Source organism: Uloborus diversus, chromosome 9, assembly GCF_026930045.1.
Source record: "Uloborus diversus isolate 005 chromosome 9, Udiv.v.3.1, whole genome shotgun sequence".
NCBI classification, from domain to species: domain Eukaryota; kingdom Metazoa; phylum Arthropoda; class Arachnida; order Araneae; family Uloboridae; genus Uloborus; species Uloborus diversus.
In genome coordinates, this window is record NC_072739.1 from 82,651,373 (window position 1) to 82,657,372 (window position 6,000).

A 6,000-nucleotide genomic window follows, 5' to 3' on the forward strand; every position below is an offset into this window, starting at 1 on the left:
ACGTGAAACCTGGACAAAAGTATAAACTCAGAGGTAAAAAATCCAGGATTACAAGAAAGTTTCGTTCCAAAATGTTAATTTAACGTCATAGAATGAATAAATGTTGCCATCAGTAATTGTTAAAAGTTTTGTATTTGGAAATTAATGAGAAACATATAAATGCACCGCTGGACAAAATTAAAAACTCATTTTTTTTTTCATTTTTTCAGTCATAATTTAACTCAGTTAAAAAACGTTTTGTTCCAGTAAAGATAAATAACTGACTAAATAGTCCTAAATTCAGTATAACTCATAAACTTTATAAAATAAATAATTTAATTAAAAAAATCTCAACTTTAATATCTTTATAATACATGAAACCTGGACAAAAGTATCAACTCAAAAGTAAGAAACTCTGAAGTTAGGTAGAATTTTATTCAAATACTTAATCATTTAATATCCAAAAATGAACCAATGTTGACAAAATTAAACTTACAATACTGCGTAAACACAATTATAACCTGACAAAATTTTTTTATTTATTTATTTATTTTTTTTTGAGTTTAATTAAGTTATATTTGCAATTACTTCAGTAAAACAAAAGATTAGATTTAAAAAAATGTAATTTTGCTATTAGCATGGATAAATTGAAAAAAAAAAAAAATCAATATTTGAAATGTTTTGAAAATTAACACTGTACAGTGGTGGACAAAATTATAGACTCATTTTTTTTTTTAATTTTGTTTCAATTACAACATGACTCAGTTTAAATTATTTTCATTGAAGTGAAGATGAATAGTTGAAGAAATAGTTCTAAAATTAGTACATCTTATCAATTAAATTAAAAAATTCATAAAATTAGAATATTTGCAAATTTAATATTTTATCATTACGTGAAACCTGGACAAAAGTATAGACTCAAAGGTAAAAAGTCCATGATTACGAGAAAGTTTCGTTCGAAAATGTTAATTTAACGCCATAGAATGAATAAATGTTGCCATCAGTGATGGCTAAAAGTTTTGTTTTTGGAAATTTATGAGAAACATATAAATGTACCGCTGGACAAAATTATAAACTCATTTTTCTTTCTCATTTTTTCAATCATAATTTAACTCAGTTAAAAAAAATCTTTGTTCCAGTAAAGATAAATAACTCTCTCAGCATAGTAAAGCAGGATTGGCATTTCTTAATTGAAGATAGAACGCTGAAGATTACCAATTAATAATGGAAGATCATCTCTTACCTTTTGCTCATCTGATTCCTGGAGGTAACTGGTTATTTTAGCAAGATAACGCGAGTGTACACACAGCGAAAAGTACAAAAGAATGGTTCAAGCGCTGTTGTATCAAAGTTATCAAATGGCCAGCTCGTAGTCCGGATCTAAATCCGATTGAAAATCTTTGGGGGACCACGGTTCGCAAAGTTTATCATGATCGGCACCAGTACCAAACCACAGAGGAATTAAAAAGAGCGATACTTTCATCATGGAACCATATGTCACTGCAGTTATTGGAAACTCTTGTGAAATCTACATGCCCAGCCGCATATTCGAGGTAATTCAGAAAACTGAGGGCCCAACTCGTTTTAAAAAGTTTGTAGTTTACACTAATGGCTAGATTTAATACAGTGTTAATTTTTAAAACATTTCAAATATTGATTTTTTTTTCAATTTATCCATGATAATAGCAAAATTACATTTTCCTAAATCTAATCTTTTGTTTTACTGAAGTAATTGCAAATATAACTTAATTAAACTCAAAAAAAAAAAAAAAAAAAAAAAAAAATTGTCAGGTTATAATTGTGTTTACGCAGTATTGTAAGTTTGTAATTTTCTAATTCAGCATTGGTTCATTTTTGGATATTAAATGATTAAGTATTTGAATAAAATTCTACCTAACTTCAGAGTTTCTTACTTTTGAGTTGATACTTTTGTCCAGGTTTCATGTATTATAAAGATATTAAAGTTGAGATTTTTTAAATTAAATTATTTATTTTATAAAGTTTATGAGTTATACTGAATTTAGGAATATTTAGTCAGTTATTTATCTTTATTGGAACAAAACGTTTTTTAACTGAGTTAAATTATGATTGAAAAAATGAAAAAAAAAAAATGAGTTTATAATTTTGTCCAGCGGTGCATTTATATGTTTCTCATTAATTTCCAAAAACAAAACTTTTAGCCATCACTGATGGCAACATTTATTCATTCTATGGCGTTAAATTAACATTTTGGAACGAAACTTTCTTGTAATCCTGGATTTTTTACCTCTGAGTTTATACTTTTGTCCAGGTTTCACCTATTGATAAAATACTAAATTTGCAAATTTTCTAACTTTATGAATTTTTTAATTTAATTGATAAGATGTACTAATTTTAGAACTTATTTCTTCAACTATTCGTCTTTACTTCAATGAAAATAATTTAAACTGAGTCATTTCGTATTTAGTTAAATCAGTCTCTAATTCAGGATTCGGTAGAAATCAGAGTAGGTAGTAGTTCATAGGAGGCACTGGGCACCGACGTCAAAAGGGGATTAAAAATTAATAAATTGCACATAATTATAGTTAGGCATTAAAATTATTTAACGGTATAATAATTAAAATCAGTTGTTTATTTTGTATTTAGGTGTTTAGTTCAGTTGATTTCTGTACTGGAACTGTGAAGTAAATAGATTTCTAGGTTTGGGTAGGAAATCGTATGTACTAAATGTGACCCAATTATTTTTTGCTTCTTAGTTACTGTGTGTTTTTTCAAGTCATTTTTTTTTTAAATTTAAAAATTATGTTTGTCTTTTCTTTAACTGTGTAGTGTTGTGTCAGCCAAATGTGGAGTTAGTGAAGTTTGAATGAAGTATTTATGACGAATAACAGACAATATGACATAAGAGACAATAATTTAAAAATTATTTATTCAGTGACAGTTATCATTTGAAAAAAAAATGAACGTGACAAATGTTTGTTACTTTTGCCACATTTATTTTTTATACTGATCAATCTTCAACCTTTGAATAAAATAGGTCGTCGTCATTAATGGTGACTGGGTGACGTTAAATATGCTCGTGGTCACAATGTCCATTAAGTGAAACGATACCTGTGGGGGTGCTAGACTAGAAAGTTATTCGCCTTCTAGTCTGGTTCCATATAATCGAAGTGTCCGTAGATGGTGCTGCCATCTATCGCCTTGTCTGAGCCAAATCGGACTTCCACCTAGAAATAGGCGCTCGATTAAAATGGAAGCCGTAACCCCTTTGCCTTAAAATCGAGTAGCATTGCTGCTCGGGTTCCCGAGTGGCATAAGTAACAACAGCAACAGTAAGTAACATAAAATAGGTGCTTTCATTAACAATCTCCCAATTTTTTTAAAAAAATAAAATACTTCATTTTTAACCTTAAACTGCAGCCGTTACTTTACTAAGCATCATCAATTTTTGCATCACCTGGTATTCACCAAAGGACGACTGCATCTACCTTGGCAAACGCAGGAATTGTTCTTGTTAAAGAAAGCAGCTTGAAATTTAAAATAGTTTCCACGCAATTGCGAATTTGTTTGTATGTTCCGAGATTAAAATAACCTTATTTCCTGCGTATTTATAATATCAATGTTTGTTTGGACATTTAACATGCATATACTCGTATGAAATTGAGACTGGCGCCATTGAGAAAGGATAAAAGGTTGAGGGAGAAAGAGAGAGAAAAACAACACACTCACTTAGTGGGCAGCTAATGTGCCTAATTTCAGCCTCTTTCTCATTAAAAATAGCTTTTTCTCCCATTTTCAACATACAGCAATTTATTAAAATAGATTTTTTTTTTTTTTTTGAAAAAGAAATCCAGTTATCCGAATATTTGATTATCCAAACGGGTTCTGCCCAGGCCCGCGCCAAGCCTGATCGGCGCCGTCGTGCAAATGTCTTTTCAGCTCCTTTATATACTGGCTTTCGGGGAAAATATAGTAAACACCTGGAGTGAGGTTTTGTAGACAAATATAAAATGGAAAAGAATACGTCTGGAATTTTATTTATTCAAAAAATAATGTTTGAATGTGTTTAACTTTGAAATATGGTATACGTTTTTACTCCATATCTCAAAATTATTTCGAGTTCGACAGCTCCTCTGTTATGCTAATAAAGCGTTTTGGAAGAAGAAAATATTTTTAACATTAAGTTAACGCCACTTTGAATATCTGTCTAATTTCTAAGTGATGAATAATTGATAAAACATTTATGCCTGTTTTTTTTATAGAAAATAGTTTGAGGAGGGCATATTGTAAAAGAAAAATCTCTTTTAAAAAGAGAGGTCCAGTGTTCTTCCCGGAAAAATTTTGAAACTAAAAATTTTAAATACAGTGAAACCTGTGTAAGTTGACCACTTGCGGTGCAGTAATTTGGTGGTCAACTTAGACAGGTGGTCAACTTATAAAGGGGGTAATGATTTTTTTTTTATGTCATTTTTTGCTCCATGTATTTATTTTTTGACTAATTGACACTTACTATTTCTGTTCAACTCACTTTCATTGTTTAGTATTACTTTGAAACAATAATTTAAAATGTTATTCAAATATTTTTAGAGATTATTTTCCCAGAATGACGTATAATGTGTCACGCAAATTTAAAATTTCAGTAAATTGATCAAAAAAAAATCTTATTGTTTATGAAAAGTTACTCATTTGATATTAATAGTTCCTAAAAATTCATAGCTAATCAAAAATTAACAAATTTTTCGCTTTATTTTTTTCTCATATACATTTATAACCACATGATGATATAATTTTCAACAAAATAACTCCTTATTGAAATTTGGCGCACTTATTAGACCAGTTTTGGAAATTCCATATGTCTCCCAGCTAATTTTCTCTGGATTTCTCTCTTTTCAATTAGTTTTAATATTTCATACTTTTTATCAATCTCAAGTTCAACTAACTTTCTTTTTGAAGCCATTTTATGTAAAACTATAACACAAAGAGCAACAAGTTGGACTCTCATAGTTCAAAAAGGCAGTTGAAAATGAAAATGTCCTATCTTTTAATCCCTTGCACCAAAAATACTGCAATGCAAGTAACTTTACTCTTTAGCACAATTCCATTGTTGCCAAAATATTGCAACTAGAAAAAAATACTTTGTGTTTTTCTATTGACACATGTTTTCATTGAACATAGAGTACAAAAGTCAGTCTCAAATAAAACAACAAAAGAAAAACAAGTTTGGAGAAGAAAAGGGTTCTTAGTAGTTTTTACATGTGGTTAAACTCAAAAGGAGGTTCAGTTATGCTGCTGTTTCATTTAGTTGGTTAAATGCTGGTCTGGTATCAAAAATATTCTTGGAAAGCTATAAAAAAATAATAATAAAATAATAATTTGCTAAATAAAATTTTAAAAAATAAATCAAGTGGTCAACTTACAAAGGGTATTTTACAATGCTCCAAACCAAATTTGGTGTTCATTAGTGGTCAAGATAGACAGGTGGTCAAGATAGAGAGGTGGTCAAGTTACAGAGGTTTTCCTTCATTATATAACATAGGACTAATTCCGTTCCTAACAAAAGCGGTCAACATAGACAGGTGGTCAACTTACAAAGGTGGTCAACTTTACAGGTTTTACTGTACGCAATTTTAAATTGTCTTTGGTGGAGGGAAAAGGTACAACGGGCTCCTCGGAAATTTGTAGAAGTTGAAGCCTTAAAATGCGATTAGGCCATATTTATTGACGTTAGAATAAAAAATGGAACTCTGCGACTCTCCACAATCGTTCATTTATTTATTTATTTCATTATTTTTTTTTCGTTTTTTTTTTCGTTTTTTTTGTAAAATTTATAGAAAAAATAAATTTTTCCTCTCCTCTCAATTTTTTAAAATTTAACTTCCAAAAATGCAATTGTAGATAACTTTGAAGATTTTTTACGGGAAGAGGAGTGTAGAGCTCTCCCTTGGAATTTTTTTCAAAATTTAAGTTTTAAGTCTTAAAAACGGAAGCAATATTCTATGATATTTATTAGGAGGAGAGGTTCAGAGGCTATTCCACTTAAAC